The sequence below is a fragment of the Stigmatopora argus genome, chromosome 12 (genome assembly GCF_051989625.1).
Source record: "Stigmatopora argus isolate UIUO_Sarg chromosome 12, RoL_Sarg_1.0, whole genome shotgun sequence".
NCBI classification, from domain to species: domain Eukaryota; kingdom Metazoa; phylum Chordata; class Actinopteri; order Syngnathiformes; family Syngnathidae; genus Stigmatopora; species Stigmatopora argus.
In genome coordinates this window covers 14,058,892-14,076,313 of record NC_135398.1, presented here as the reverse complement: position 1 = coordinate 14,076,313, position 17,422 = coordinate 14,058,892, and the positions used below count along the sequence as shown (strand labels likewise).

The 17,422-nt window shown below is 40.8% G+C and overlaps 1 protein-coding gene across 10 annotated transcripts in view; it reads left to right on the top strand.

The window, feature by feature from the left end:
• The first annotated feature begins 2,094 nt into the window (after positions 1–2,094).
• The window catches only part of LOC144085677 (catenin delta-2-like), a 129,594-nt gene continuing 114,266 nt past the window's right edge, over positions 2,095–17,422 (top strand). For 9 of the 10 annotated variants that reach the window (XM_077615210.1, XM_077615205.1, XM_077615211.1 and 6 more), the window contains exon 1: positions 2,095–2,372. The gene's annotated coding sequence lies outside the window, so the exon portion shown is untranslated. The remainder of the gene's footprint in view (positions 2,373–17,422) is intronic. The other variant, XM_077615199.1, reaches the window with a different exon arrangement.

Sequence of the window (17,422 nt, the reverse complement as noted above, 5' to 3'; positions counted from 1 at the left end):
TCTCCTCCCACATTCCAAAAACATGCATGGTAGGTTCATTGGACACTCTAAGTTGCCCCTAGATATGGGAGTGAGTGTGCATGGTTGTCCATCTCCTTGTGCCCTGCGATTGGCTGGCCACCAATACAGGGTGTCCCCCGTCTCTGGCCTGGAGTCAGCTGGGATAGGCTTCAGCACCCCCCGCGACCCTAATGAGGACAAAGCAGTTTAGAAAATGAGATGAGATGAGAGATATTATACATTTTAAACCAAGTTAACATGTTTTTTAATTATCTAAAGTTTTTAATTTTGATGTGGTTTCGTCAGATAAAAATGGACATTTGGAGTTAAATATTTTTTTTAATGAACAGCGATGAATTCAGAATAAAACATTTATCTGGGCTGAATTTAGAAGGGTGACTAGTTTTTCTTTACATGTGACATAATTGAGAATGTTAGTTCACCTTTTAAGATCACACTTAACACAATGCACTATGCATCTTCAAGTGGTTTTGTCACAGTCAAGCCACATATCTTGCACAAGGAAGTTTAGTTTCTCCACTGGTGCAGGCAAGTCTATCTCAAGGGGACTTCAGTTTTTAGATTAGTTTAGATGAAAGTTTAATGATCCCTGTGGAAATGTCAGGTCATTAGGTAGCAAAGGAAAGGCTGGGGAACAGAATTGCTCAAACAGAGTATTTTACAAGAGGAGACTTCAATAAATGAACCACCATTCTTATGTTATCACGGACATTACATTTTTTTCCAGAAATGTCAAAATATTATAAGTCACACTCAAATATTTTCTTTTTGGTGATAAGAGCATGGCATTAGAGCTAGGGCCAAACAAGTGCATCAATAATCTCAACAGGCAGTACTTTTCTTGTTCACCCAAGCAAACAGTGCATGTGAGAACAATGTGTGCAAGATTTATATTGCCACTGATGCCAGTGACTGTGGCATTTGGAAATGGATTACACATGACTGAACAAAGAAATGTTAGACACAGATGAAAACACAGAAAAAGAGACAAACATAGCATGAGGCAGGAAGAGAAGAGAGTCTACAAACAGAATTGAATAAGGTTAAAGAGAGACTTATTATTGTCTGTTGTCTTCCAAATCCCCCCACTAAGGTATTTGTCCTCACAACGTCTGAGTATTTACTAGTTTCATGCATATATTTGAACGTGTGTGATAACAGAGATAAAATGTTATTTAAAACATTTGCTAGCTGCAGACTAACCTCTGAATATATTTTAAAGGGATGCTTTCTGTTTTTGAAAAATTTGATATAAAAAAATGTTGTTGTTTATTCTATGGTGTTGCAAAGAACATACAACATGTTGTTTGAGTAAGGTGGAGTGACAGTACTGTTTTGCGTTTAATTTATTGGTGTAATTGTTTTAAAAAAAGTACCGAGAAGATACACTACTACATAGACCTCAAACTGAGTGTAAGGCTCAGCGTGGCGTGTGGAGGAGGCTGAAAAAGAGGTAAGGTAAGTGTACACTGCACATCAGGTCAGGGCAGAATCCTCACTAGTTATTATTATTATTAACTTACTTATTACCTATCTATTTATGTCTAAAATGCCTTTCCTATTTCTGCATCCTCACCCTCTTGCTACTGTGACAACGAAATTTCCCGAATATTGGATGAATAAAGTTATCCAATCCAATCCAAAGAAACGCCTCTCAGATATGGTTCTATTTTATTTATTTATGTATTTTCACCATTGATATAACGTGTATAAAAATGGGTTGAGGTTGCAAGGGTAATTTTCCCATCAGGGAAAAAAAAATCGCATGTGCTTAACTCCACCAAGTGTCTATCTGTGCACGCGCCTGGTCCCAATACATACCAGTTGGACTTTTTCTCTCTAGTATCCAGACAGTATGTATGTCCTTTCATCACCAGTAGGGGTCGCTGTTAACACTGTTACCCAAACTGTCTGTCGGTCTGTCTCGCAGGGATGAAATGACGCTGTTTTGTGAACTACACATACGCGCGCACACGCACGCACACGCGCACGCACGCACACACGCGCACGCGCACATACACACGCAGGAAGAGAGAGAGAGAGAGAGAGTGAGAAAGTAAAGCACACAAGTGAGCCACTCTTTGCCTCCCCTCCTGTGCGCAGTGCTTTCGCCCGGCCGCTCCTTCCTTCCTCCCTCGTCTCCCTCAGTTCCTCCACACAGCTGGCTCGCTCCTCTTTGGATGCTGGGAACCTTTCATCTTCCACCCTACGCGCTGGACCAACATAATTCGGAAGCTGGAACGATCCACAGCCCGTTTTCATGGTCTGAATTTCGGATTCCCACGCCGGCGAGGAGGAAAGTCGAGGTGCGAAAAAGAGGCTCTCCATCCCCCGAGGGAATTTATTTTACAGTAAGCAAGTGCAATGTCATTCCAGTTCCAGTTTACTCATTTCCCAAACCAAAAAAATACACCATCAACACCATACATTTTGATTGTAACTGCCAGCAAGGAATATGTGTGCGCGTAGCCTATGTGTTTTTGAGGAAAAGTCTGCTTGAACACCAGATGTTATTTGGCCACGGTCTTCCTCACGTGGATTTCGGTTTTTATTACGCGTTTGAGGGCTGTGGCGTGCTCGCATTGATCGTGGGAGGAAAATGGAAACCCCCTTGTGAGAGAGACTCGCCACCCATCCGTCCATCCATCTATCCATGCATCCGGGTCGAAGCTGGGGGTGCGCTAATGCAAAATCTAAATTACTTTCAGATTGACCTAAATTTGAGCGACATTGTAAGATTATAATGTGCGACAGTGGTTTATCGAGTCCAATCCCCGGTGGTTTTGCGTAGGCTTTTATAGAGCGACGTGAAGACACGATGGAAGGAAGTGTTGTTGTGTGCTTCTGCCATGAGCCTTGCGAGGGGGATGCAAACACACCTTTCAGCCAGTTTATAGCCACAGCCGGGGCCTGTCTCTCATCCACACATGGTGAAAAAGACCACTGCGTGTTATTAACACCCTTTCTCTGTAACACTGTGGAGTAACTACATCTCAATATGTACCCCAAATGATTATGGATCAGAGCATTTGCTTAAAATTTCTAGTCAATTGTGTTGTGTGGCCGGGCAAAAAGGTGGATCTGCAAGTGGGTGTTGAGCAAAAAACCTTTGTCGATTTTCATTCACACGTTTTGATCTGTTTTTCTTCCCGTGAAAAAAAAATCAATGCTCTGAATTGTTGCAACTATGCATTTGGTGGAGTTATCAAACTGTAGAAACAAGGGGCCAGATTTTTCCTTGGCATTATTTTAATTAGCCAAGGCAATTAAGCCCCCAAATCTTTTTTGATTAAGTGCCAAATATACAAATTCTATCACCCTTCAACAACATATATATGTACCTTCTACATTCCAAAAACATGCATGGTAGCCTGATTGGACACTCTAAATTGCCCCTAGGTATGGGTGTAAGGGTGCATGGTTGTCCGTCTCCTTGTGCTCCATCACCCCCCACGACCCTAATGAGGATAAAGCAGTTCATGAGATGAGATGATGTAAATATATATACAGAAATAAATTATATATATATATATATATATATATATATACATACATATATATATATATATATATATATATACATATATATACATATATATACATATATATATATATATATATATATATATATATATATATATATATATATATATATATATATACATATATATACATATATATAGGGTTCAATCTCAGGTTTGGACTTCCCTGCGGGTAGTTTGCATGTTCTTATTGGGCTTGCTTGGCTTTTCTCCGGGTGTTTTCCTCCCACATCACAAAAGCATGCTTGGTAAGCTAGTTGAACACTCTAAATTGCCCCTAGGTATGAATGTGAGCATGAATGTTTGTCCGTCTCCTTGTGCCCTGGGATTCACCAATTTAGGGTGTCCCATACCTGGTGCCTGTAGTTGGCTGGGATAGGCTCCAGCAACCCCCACCCCTCTGCAGCCCTTGTGCGGATAAGCGGTTGAGAAAATGAATTGCAATGAGCCTCCCTTAGGTACCTAGGCCCATCTCTGAATCCACCCTACTTTTACATTGTAAGCCTTATTACCGAAGATCCATGGTGAACAGTAGAGAGAACCCACAGCCAAGTCCCTGTTGAAAAATTGAGGAAGCACACTGTAGCATGGCTCACAGCACTTTTAAGAGTGTTTTTTTTCTTTTATCATCAGAATTTGTTGAGCTGCTCCAGCTTGCATAGGTTTCATTAAGTTCAATATCTATAAGATGATTTGCTAATAATATTAACTGTTAGTGAAACACATGATGACAAATGAAGCTGCCTGATGGTGTAGTGGCTCACTCCCTTAACTTTGGTGCAGGCAGGCGCGGGCTCGTTCCCCTCTGGTGGCCTTACGATTGTGAGTGTGAATCAATGTTTGTCTCTCTGACTGGCGACCAGTCTTGGATTTAGTTGGCCTTTCGCCCTAAGTCATCTGGCAAGTAATTTGTTGAAGTAAGGTAGTATGGCAGATGGGAAAAAAAGTTTACTTATACAACAAAGCAAAACGAAAGGGCGGACACCAAAATGCTATTTGCGAGCTATCTCTTTGCTGCATAGTGTAATTTATCCCGTGTTCACATCCAACAGAGCTATACGTTGTTATGGCAACTGAGTTGTGAATGAAAGAGCTCAGGTCATGTATGCACTCTGTGTGAACACGCTTTAAAACTATCATACACTCATTCTATGGTAGAACACAGCCAAACACTCACTTTCCTCAATATATTCTACATTTTTCTGCTGTATTAATTTCAGTATCAGCAAATCGATCTTTCTTGTGACTGTTTTTGCACAATACACACAAGGCAATTACGTCCGTCATAACAGGATTGACAAAAAGTCTTAAGGTCACAGCCCTACAATTCCATAGGAATTTGAGCAATTTTGGTTTGAAGCAGCATTATATGTATATGTGTATATATATGTATATATATATATGTGTATATATATGTGTGTATATATGTGTATATATGTGTATGTATATATATATATATATATATATATATATATATGTATATATATATGTGTCTATATATATATGTGTATATATATATATATATATATATATATATATATATATATATATATATGTATATATATATATATATATATATATATATATATATATATATATATATATATATATATATATATATATATATATATAGTGGGGGCAGCTTTCCGCTCCATGCAGTCCCCACTTAAGTAAGTACCATTCTGGTTCAACTAATGGATGATGGAAAACAACAGGTGCACTTTACCTCCTTGTCTGAACCCAAGCGGTTTTCCGTTCTATCCCTTAAAATAAAACACAGCCAAAAGGGATCTATAAATCAGCGACCTGATTGTCACTTGCGATCCAGTGTTTGCTTGAGCCAAACAGTTGTATTGGGGTCTGTTTTTTGTTGACAAAATATACATGTGCTAAACAATTCAGCTTTGATAAAAGAATGGATTGACATTAAAGCAACACATGATTAAGCTGTTGCTGAATCTTTCATCCCTTTGCCAAGCCAAACAGGCCAAGGCTAACGTTATTGTTTCGGTGAGCCATCCTTCTGGTGAGTGGCTAAGACCCTGGGTGCATAGAAATTCATTATTTCCAATCTCCTCTGTCCTCAATCCTCCCTCCCCTGTTTACACATTAGCTCCTCCCACCAGGGATCCCACTGTGGAGTCAGGGAGATCACTCAAGAAGAACAGAAAGAAGGAAGAATATTTTGGTGTAATGAGGCATTTTTTCCTCCGGAGACTCCAATCCAATATGACAGATGTCACAATTGAATTCTCTGGACGAACATCCCCTTACTAATGCTACAATGTTGTATGTTGCAGTGCTACTTAGATAATGTATGTATGCAGACATTAAGGACCGATTATGACTGTGCTTTCTCCTGAGAACAACCTCTATGTCACGGACAGACAACTGACACTAGGTCAGGGGTGGGCAAACCGGTTCTCAAGGGTCGCTGTGGGTGCAGGTTTTCGTTCCAACCGATCTGGGACAGACAGTTTAACCAATGGGGTTTCTGCTGAAACAAGAAGCACCTTACTGTCATCCACTGATTGCACTTCTAAGATACCAGATTTGTGGAAAGGCTTCCTCTTTAGAGGTTGGTACGAAAGCCTGCACCCACTGCGGCGCATTTTGAAGTATTCCTTACGAGATGGTCGAGAGAGGACACCAAAGAATATGCCGATATTGCCAGAAAACAAAAATAGTCTAAAAGCTATATTCAAGGAGCAAAAGAGTCCAATCAGGGAAATGGTCGGGGACTGGTAACAACTCTGTTTTAATGTATATTGAGGAAAGTCACGTTGGGGTAATAACCTCAGCTGTTGGCCTCTCAAAATTTACCTCTATGTGTAGGGTTTTTATACACCGAACATGCCCATGCACAGCACCGAATGGAAGACGGAGCAACCCTGAAGGCTCAATTATATCGCTTGCGGTTTGTTTGTTTTCACGACGTCGTAGATATTCTCAAGCATACTAATCAAGCTGACAAATTTCACCGCCCGTGAAATGTCTACAATGTGACGGATCTAATCGTAATGATGACGCACAAGTAAATTTTTTCCGGACGTCGTGAGATTGACACAATTCCCCTGTGCTGGAAAGCAAGTTTAGCACTGATGCAAAATAAAACTCACGGTTCCCTTGCAAAACTGCACTGCACTGTTGTCGATTAGGATCGCAGAATTTGTCTATTCTTTCCATTTTCATGAATACATACAATATTCATTCGCTTTTTTCATGAGCTTGTAATGTTCTTATGCACAAAAGTCTTGTTTGTCTTAAACTCATGCGACGATTTAATTTAAATGATTTGTTCGAGATAAAACAAAGGTAGCACTTACCCATCGTTTATTCACAAGTGGTAGTCACGGTGGGACGTGCCATCTTCTTGTTTATGTGGAATTCATGTTATCGCGCCTGAATCCTTGTGCTCTCATAAGAACCCTTGTGATTTCCTCGGTCTGATTGTCGCAGGCATTATTAAGCAGTGGAATTTGGTCTGAGATGTTTTCGTAGTCGTGATGCAGATGCAATAGTAGATTTTCTGGGTAATCCAAATTCTAAAGAAAACAAAAAATATTTAATGGGGATGAAATGCAAGGCGGCACCAGATGATCCAGTGGTTCTTTTGCCTGACTTTGGTGGGGGGAGTCTGGGTTCAATCCCCACTCGGTAGCGGTGTGATTGTAAACATTTATAGGGATCGGCTGCAGCACCCTCCATGACCCTTGTGAGATCAACTGTATGTTTACATGTACATCTATGTGTATATATGTGAAATTTCCCGAATACAGGATGAATAAAGTTATCAAATCTAATCTAATAAGCGGTATAGAAGATGAATGAATGAATAAAAGGCAAGGCAGTATGAGGCATATCAAGGGGTCGCTCATATATTACAGCAAAAATGGTGTTGTTAAATGATAAGGATACTGTTTTTGCAGGAATATAGTGTATTCATGTCAATTAGACCAATGCTACTAGTATTTCTAATCAAGGTGTGGAGTATTTTCTTCTTCTATCAGGGGGCTAAGAGAAAATATCTGGGAAACAATTCCATAAACCTACTCTCATTAAATTGTTCGACCAATAAATCCCCTGTGGGGCAGCTGTTGCCAAGTTGCGGTTGATGTGGAAACTGGGACTAGTGATGTAAGTCGGGAACAGTCTAGCCTTTTGCGTTCTAACAAAACCAGCCGACAGGGGCATGTTGTTCATAGAGAGAGTAGGTGGAAGGCTGGGCGTGGAGCAAATGCGTTATACCTACATTGATTTATGATTTCTGGTTGTAATTTGACAAGGCTGAAGTAATGAGAAGAATCTGGCTTCCAATCTTACTTAAGCTTTTTTGATTGCCTGTCTAGTAGGAAGGGTCCTTGGTTTATGATGGTGCTGACATGTGACATTTTGAGGTTATGAAATACTTTGCGCAGCAGAAGCATAAGAAGACATCCTCACAGGGCACTACTACTGCTCAGGCGCTTAGTTTGAGAGAAAAAAATGTTTCAAAAATATTCAATGGTTTTTCACATCAACTTCAAGTTACTCAATGTGCTTGTTTAAGGGTAGTTGAACATGTCCTTCAGGGTGGGGCTCAATCAAACAAACAATCTACTTGACCACTGAGCCATGCTAATATTTTGTTAATTACAACTTCATGTGGACTTTGTATGAGTTTGAAGACAAAAATATCTAAAGGCCCCTGTCTCAACTCTGTGTCCCCTCATATTGTAATATTTCATAAGATAGTGTCAAAGACAGCAGCTGAGTCAAAGCAGACTGTTAATGTTTGGATTTCTTAAGGATTTGTTTTGCAACCATCAACCAATATGATTTTGTTGTCTCCTTGTTTCACCATTTTTATCAGTTTTTTTCGCTCAGTCTTTCAAAGTGCTTGTCCTGTCTCTTGTCAATGAAGGCTTTACAATTTTTTATGTCAAAAAACCATGAACACTACAGCAGAAATTTTGAATTGGCAGGCATGCCCCATGTAGAAATTTCTTAATTTCCTTAAATCTTACAAACCATGTTATGACATATATGACACTATCACAGGGAGGGGGGGCAAACTATTCCACAAAGGGCCGCAGTGGGTGCGGTTTTTCATTCCAACACATAAAGAAGACACCTTTTTACCAATCTGGTGTCCTATAAGTGCAATAAGTGGATTGCAGCCAGTTGCTTCTTGTTTTCTGCAGAAATCTCATTGGTCAACGTGTCTGTGCTGGATCGGTTGGAAAAAAGACTTGCACCCACAGTGGCCCTCGAGAACCGGTTTGCCCACCCCTGCACTATCAAATCAAAATTACGAATTTTTTATATACCACTGAGTATTTGCACTAGTTCCTCGAGCTATAAACAAAACTCAATTGACTTAATTAACTTAATTGAATAATATAAATGTGTGAAATTACATGTTGTTGTCTTTGTGAACATGTTTGCAAGTGTAATTATGACTGGGCAGGCGTTATAGGATTAGGCATAGTCTGACAGTGGGCTTTAAATAGTTTTACTTGTTCTTATTCCTGCAGTATGTCTGTTGAGAAAAAAGTGACACATAGTCATTTAACGCATTATGAGGCCCTCGTTGAGAATTCATTTTGACTTGTGTTCTCCAATTTTAGCTACAATTAACAAGAAATGTTCTTCATATGCCCAAAAAGTCAGCTGGGATAGGCTCCAGCACCTCGCGCAACCTTTGTGAGGATAAAGCAGTTCAGAAAATGAATGAATGAATGTTCTTCATATTAGCATACCTGTCAACCTCTGCCGATAACTGCCCTTATAAATGATTATGATTCCCCTTACAAACCCCCCAAAAACCTTACAAACACCGTACGAGTCGTACGCCTGGCGAAGAGTGGCTAGTGCATTGGCCTCACAGTTCCGAGAGCGAAGGTTTGATCCCAGATCGGTCCTCCTGTGAAGTCAAATGAAGTTTGCATGTTGTTCCCGGGTTTGCATGGGTTTTCTCTTGTACTCTGGTTTCCTCCCACATTGCAAAAGCATGCACGGTAAGGTGGTTGAAGACTCTAAATTGCCCCCAGGTATGAGTGTGAGCGTGGTTGGTTGTCTGTCTCGTTCTGCTGTGCGATTGGCTGGCCACCAATACAGGGGGTCTCCCGCCTTGAGCCCTGAGTCAGCTGGCACAAGCTCTAGCACCGCCCGCGACTCTTGTGAGGAAAAGCGATTCAGGGCACGAGGAGATGGACAACCATCTCAGACTCATGCCTAGGGGCAATTTAGAGTGTCCAATCAGCCGACGATGTGTGTATTTGGAATGTGGGAGGAATCCAGAGTAACTGGAGAAAACCCACGCAGGCCCGGGGAGAACACGGAAACTCCACACAGGTGGACCGACCTAGACCCAGGACCCCAGAGCCGTGAGGCAGATGCGCTAACCACTCACACGCCGGGCCGCCAAGTCTGAGACATGCTTTAGACAAATTACATCAAGAATAACACACACTTTCATTTGACATTTCTTCCTGCTGAAATTTGCTTATTCTAGGTTCTTTCTGTCTACCCCCCCCCCCCGTCTCTCTCTCTCTCTCTCTCTCTCTCTCTCTCTCTCTCTCTCTCTCTCTCTCTCTCTCTCTCTCTCTCTTCTCTGTCTCTCTGTCTCTCTGTCTCTCTCTCTCTCCCTCTCTCTCTCTCTCTCTCCCTCTCTCTCTCTCTCTCTCTCTCTCTCTCTCTCTCTCTTCTCTCTCTCTCTGTCTCTCTGTCTCTCTCCCTCTCTGTCTCTCTCCCTCTCTGTCTCTCTCTCTCCCTCTCTCTCTCTCGATCTCTCGTTCTCTCTTGGAACATTTCTAAACTTTATGCACTCCAAGCTCTCATTCATTTCCAAACCTTTGCAAGTGTGTATGTGTGAGCACAGTTGAGCATGTGTAGTGGAGGAAATGGCTTTTGGCCAGTGTAGCACTGCATTGTCTGGTCTTAAAGCCTCTTCATTCACTATACTACCATTAAACCAGCTTCCTGACAGCCACTAATCTGCTCATTGTTTTTAAGGTTTGCTCAGCATTTTGGTGTCCCATTCAACCGTGCAACATATTGCTCTTGGCAATGTAGGTGCTTTGCAGGGTGCATTTGTCACTTTACATTTGCAACTTATTTAATTATCCCCACTGCTGATATTAATGTAAATAAGTTCAATAAAATATGTTACAGATTTCAAATATAATACAAAATAAACTGGTAAAACATTGTATTACAGTCTGGTATAATTTTTTTTAGCACAAAATTTAGCCTAAAAGTTTTCCCAACAAAGATATGGTCAGGAAATGGAGAAGCATGAACATTGACACCAAAGCCAAATTGCGCATTAAGCGTTAAGTTAAATAATTTTTCAAATAGTTTTCAAATTTTAAATGAAAACAGAAATTACTCTGTTTTCCGCACATATTCCCAAAACATGAAAAGTAGGTTGGCTGAATACTCTGAATTGCCCCTTCGTATTAGTGTGAGCGTGAATGGTTGTCCGTATCCTCATGCCTTGCAATTATTGACTGGCACTGATTCAGGGTATCCTCTGCCTGGTGTCCATAGTTGAGATAGGCTCCAGCACCCATCACGACCCTTTTGAGGATAAGCGGTTCAGAAAATGAATGAATGAGTTGGAATGAACCATCAAGGTAAGTCTTAGATATTCAATAGGGGGGAGATATTCTTTGTCATCTGTGTTGTCAAAAAACCTTGGCAGGAAATTAATCTTACGATTAATAAGATCGTTAACCTGAAGGTTTCTTTCTGCTTCTTTTTCTTTTTTTTTACTTTTCATTTTGAAAATGAGGCTTACAAAAGCAGTTGAAAAAACATTAATGGGTAACACAAAGTTTTCAGTCTTGTTTGAATGTCATACTTTTGAAAATAGCTCAAAGAAAATACTATATCTTATTAAACCAAATGTTAATCACTGTCTCATCAGGATGAGGCAGAAAAAGCTGTCTGGCTCATGCCTATGCATTGTGTCTGCGTCAATGATAAAGGGACACTGTATGTGAGTCAAAGCTTGGGAATTTGTCAGAACCGCTACAGTAAAATGAAATAATAACACGTCTTCATGACTGTAATAGAGCAGATTTATTAGTGTCCTCACACCTCCAGGCAAGGTATTTTAAAATCACTCAAGGAAATCAGTCTGTTTTTACTTTACTATGTATTCTCCCTAATACTAGTTGAACTTTCATTCAATGAACTTTGAGATTTCGATCCTCATTTGATGGTAGTGTGATTGTGAGCATTAGTGGCTGTCTGTGTCATTGTGCCGTGTGATTGGCTCGCAACCAATTCGGGGTGTCCCCTGCCTGCTGCCTGTGGTTAGCTGGGTTAGGCTCCAGCACCTCCCGCAACCCTTGTGAGGATAAGCAGTATGGAAGATGAATGAATTCCAAAGAAATAATTCCTGGTTAGTCTTTTGCTTTTAAGTCATCTATTTATATGTAAGCAATAGCCCAGAACAATGAAAATACATTTATCGGTTTCACTTTAAGAGCATCATCATGGTTGACATACTGCAGGTTAAATTTAGTTTTTAGTACTTGATCATGGAATAATCAAGTGGCCAAAGGCAGGAGTAGGTATCACACAAAAAAGGATCACGCCAGGCACATCTTCAGGGCAAGGTTGACTCATCTCATCTCATCTCATTTTCTCAACTGCTTTTCCACACTAGGGTCACGGGGGGTGCTGACATCAGGCCAGAGGCGGGGGACACCCTGAATTTGTGACCTCGTCAAAGCCCTGGAAAGTTAACACTAATCAACAAAAACTATGGAATCACTTTGAATGAAAAAATTAAAATCAAAACCGTTGGCCCGGTGAACGAGTGGTTAGCGCGTCGGCCTCACAGTTCTGAGATTGAGAGTTCAATCCCAGGTTTAGATTTTCCTGTGTGGAGTTTACATGTTCTCCCCGGGCTTCCGTGGGTTTTCTCTGGGTTCTTCGGTTTCATCCCATGTCCCAAAAACATGCACGGTAAGCTGGTTGAGCACTATAAATTGGCCCTAGGTATGAGTGTGAATGGCTGTCTGTCCGTCCCCTTGTGCCCTGCGTTTGGCTGGTCACCAATTCAGGGTGTCCCTTGCCTGGTGTCTGTGGATGGCTGGGATGGTCTCCAGCACAGGATAAGCAGCACAGAAAACGAATGAATGAATGAAAATCAAAGCCTCATTATTGTTGCCTGAGAAACATCAGGCAGTAGACAGCTGCAATCTAAAAAAACATTTAAAAAAAATCTTTGCTCTGGAACGGAATAAATGCAATGTTGATCAGTATTGCAGTATTACATCTGTATTTTAAAATGAAATTCCAAAAAAGTGGCAGGCCCAGCAGCCGAGTGTTTAGGGTGTTGGCCTCGCAGTTTGGGGTTGTAGGTTCGATCCCAGGTCAGTCCTCACTGTGTGCAGTGGGTTTTCCCCGGGCACTCACAACCCATGTGAGGTTAAGCAGTATGGAAAATGAGTAAATGAACAAATACTCACCCCTCTATTGCATAAAATGTGCCTGTAGATATTATAAAAACCCACATTTACTACTAAGCTTTTGATCTTTCCCATCTAAAATGTAGCCTTTACGTTTATGGGTTGTAACATCAAGAGGAGAGAAGATCAGAAGACAGAAAGCTGAGTTAGAAAAGAATATGCGGTAAATACTTCAGCTGTGACTGCCTGAATCAGTGACACATGAAATATGAGAGACAGCACCACTTTTCTCTATTTATAGAAAGCGGGAAAGAAACAGAGAGGAGGCACATCACAAACACTTAAGGCATCATTTTTTCATTCACCTAAGAGCAATTGTGGGCAATTTTAAAAATGCACATGCTGTATGTAACAATATGGCATCTGACATTTTTGCTACTAATACAGTGAATTCTACCCCTCTTACCGTCAGGTTTCGAAACCTAAACACAAACTTAGGTGGTCACCCTGTTTCAATCATAAATTAAGAAGATAAAATAATGAATTAAATGTATTACTATTGTTATTCTTATAAGTCACCCCATGTTGGATTGGATTGGATTGGATAACTTTATTCATCCTGTATTCCGGAAATTTCATTGTGGCAGTAGCAAGAGGGTGATTAGACAGAACAACAAAGCAAAAGCACGAAGTACAAAGCAAGTCAAAGTAAATGGGATCATTGAGAATCACCAAATCAAATCATTAAGACAGAAAAGCAGCAAAAACACGAAACGAGCAAGAGTGGACGGAGCTACCCCCGCCGGCTGCCACTTGAACGGCGCCATCTTGGTTGCGGTAGCTAAAATGGATACAGACTCAAAAAGACGTTGTAAAGTTGTACAAAAACTGGAACCACGCACAGGACGTCTTCCACAAGATGGGGAACTGTTGCAGTAGCGATTTGATTGTGAGCGTGAGCGATCGTCTGTTTCATCGTGCCCTGCGATTGGCCGGCAACCAATTCCGGGTGTCCCATGCTTGCTTCGCGTGGTTGTTTGGGATAGACTCCAGCACCACCCGCTACCCTTGTGAGGATAAGCGGTTTGAAGGTTATTACTATTACCGGTATTTTTCTTCTTCTAAGTAGCTCAAATACAGGACCGCCACAACCTTTGGTACTAGGAGCCAATTAGGAAACACTCAGCCTCTTGTCATTTTAACTTTCGTCATGTCGTAGCTTGTCCTTTGTTTTAAGTTGTGCCAATCACCTCATCAGCTTGATGCTGCTGTTCTCCTCCTAAACTTGGAATTCTGCCATGGTGTGAAACAATTGCAAAGGCTATATGGCTATCATTGATTCCACCTCCCTGAAGCTATTTCTCCCATGATTCATTACTTCTGAGAGAATTATATTTCAAAGTTGGTCTGGTGTATTGTGCATGACACTATTAGGGCTTGCAACAGTGCTCAGAGGTAGTAATTGTGATGCTCACACTATAACAGTAATAATGGGTAGGTTTTAAATAGGCGTCCTGGACACCGAGTGGTTAGCGCATTGGCCTCACTGTTTTGGGGTCTAGGTTTCAATCCCAGATTTTGTGATTGATTCAGTGACCCTTCCACCTAAAATCAGGCTGAGATAGAATCTAGCATTTTACAGTCCTGAAGAGGATAAGGAGTATAGAAAAGGAGTGGTGGGATGGATGAATTGGTATTGGCTCCTAATGAAAGTGATAGACCGAATTACAAACCCTTTGTTGTGCAGTTTATTTCAGCCTAATGGATTTGTGAAATCGATCGATGCAAGCTTTGCTCATATCTAGAATTATCTAGGTTAAGGAAAACATTCACCACCTTAAGCATACTCCATAATGTTTAATTCTAGAGGGTTAAAAGAGCTGTATACCTAAGGGTATCAACCCTTATTGGGGATTTTCATAGGAGATACGATTTGTATTAGATGTGTTTATCCTACCTTGATGTCTACATAATGGTCCAGATTCAATCCTGCAAATTGACTTGATAGTGGTATTGGTTCCTTTCTGAAGACAACAGCAATACTTTACACTTACTACTAGGCTTAGTATAGGTGATACTCCATCAGTCTGGCCAAATTTCCATCTTCCCTAAATCGCGAATACATTAGCGGGCTCCTAATGTATTACCGTCTCATTGCTCATGTGTGATACAATGTAATGTGGAGTCATCAGTATAGAATTCCTGCATAGCAGATTAGAGTGGAGGAGAGAGCAATATACTGTGGTTCTACCTACAGTATGTGTCAATAGCCTCTTTCACACTGCTCATCAAAGCTAGTGTTTTTCCCAGGTCTCTGTCCTGTGTGAAAGTATTTCCATTGATAATGAGCAGCTGCTTATTTTCTGCCCAGAAGGTGCTATGAGAGATGTAAGAAATTGGGAATTCTATTTGTGTTTAAGGAAATGGTGGGTCTTAGAAATCAGCAGTCACATTATATTTTCCAAGTGCCCACCTGGCCAGTGAACAGTTTATAACTTTTATTCTCATATAAAGTGGAAGGCACATACACAAACTGTTGTAATCCCTACACAGTTTATCTGTTGGAAATACACCTAAATAAATGAAAAAGTTTCATTGGAAGAACATCTTTTTTTTAAATTTAACTTCAAATACCTACTAAATTGTGGTGATGCTTTGATTAACAAAATAGGAGGTTGTTGACATCCTCATATTAATGGACCTTGCTTTTTGCAAACACATGCCAATTCTACTGTTACATCTCTAATGCACCAAGCTTTTTGAAGAGTGTGAAAGGTTATAATAAGGGTTAAGCATAGAGCCCTGTAGTACACACAGAATTGTCTGATGAAGCGTCAGATGCTAGAGCAGAGAAGCCACCGGGTGACCCATTATTCCCACCCATTTCATGCATTGTATCTATTGTAAAAACTAAAACTTTTCTGGCTCTGTGTAAAATATATGGCTAATGATAAACTAATAATGAAAGTAAGATTTTAATAAACATCTGAGTTAAAAACAAGTTGTTTGCCGGTTCATAATAATTGAGTTTTCTACATAGGTTCTTGATAGAAGCTTAAAGACAAATTTAACATTTTCACAAAAATTGGTTGGTGCTGAACATACAATACTAACAATACATGCCCAACAAAAGCCACCATATCTTGTATTTTCTATGAAAGACATCACTACGTCTTCCAGGTATTGTATGAACCCATTTCTGACAGAATGCAACACATTTCATTTTCCAATCTTCCAGAAAGTCCTGTTTTAAAGTCTTGACATTGGATAGAGAGTGAAGTTCTACTTCTTCAATTGTGTTCAAAACGCGCCACAGGTGCCTCTGTTCTTCTTAAGAAATGCTATTTTGGTGATGGCTATATTCTTGGGGTGGGTGTCATGTTAGAAAACTGAAAAAGCCATCAAAACCATGAAGTGAGGGTAACAGCATTTCCTTTAAAATATTGATTCAATTGAATAAATTAAGCTCCCCAACACCCACAGCACTCAAGCAACATGGACACCATGCGCTTTTCTGTGTACTTCTCGCCCTTGTGACGTCAGATATTATTGAAGCCATTGGTTTCAAAAAGATTGATCTAGGTCTCATTGCTCCGTATAATAAAATCCTATTGTTGTTGCTCTTTGTCAGCAAGGGCCTATTCAAATTCCAGTCTAGCTTTTTTGTGTATTGGCTAATGAGAGGCTTCCTACATGGACGACACCCATATGCCGCTCCTCTGCAATGTGTGCTATATTGTGTGACGGGAAAAAAGTCAACCCAGTTTGGCCTTTTGATTCTTGAATCAACTGCAGACAACATGAAAAGTTTTTGTCTAGTTTTTCATCAGGTGACACCCCCCTTTTTACTTCCTTGGACTGCATGGATGGCAAATAGAAATAATTTTACAATGGTATGTAGCGCGAGTGGTTAGCGCGTTGGCCTTACAGCTCTGGGGTCCTGGGTTCCAATCCAGGTCACATCCACCTGTGTGGAGTTTGCATGTTCTCCGTGGGCCTGCGTGGGTTTCCTCTGGGTACTCCGGTTTCCTCCCAAATTCCATAAACATGCATGGTAGGCTGATTGGACACTCTAAATTGCCCCTAGGTATTGGTGTGAGTTGTCCGTCTCCTTGTGCCCTGCGATCGTCTGGCCACCGGTACAGGGTGTCCCCCGCCTCTGGCCTGAAGTCAGCTGGGATAGGCTTTAGCACCCCCCACGACCCTTGTGAGGATAAAGAGGTTCAGAAAATGAGATGTGAATGACTATGTGAAGAAACAGGAACTCACCGCCAGTGAGACAAGGAGGGTTATATCTTGTTCACATATTACTTTTTGACGCAATGACCATTCTGCTAAACTCGCTGGCTTCTACAGCCCACTAACCTTGCGCATTCAGAGAGCCACTAGGAAAGCAACTCCAGCACGACAACCCAAAAAGACAAAATATTGTATACAGGAAGTGTATTGTAC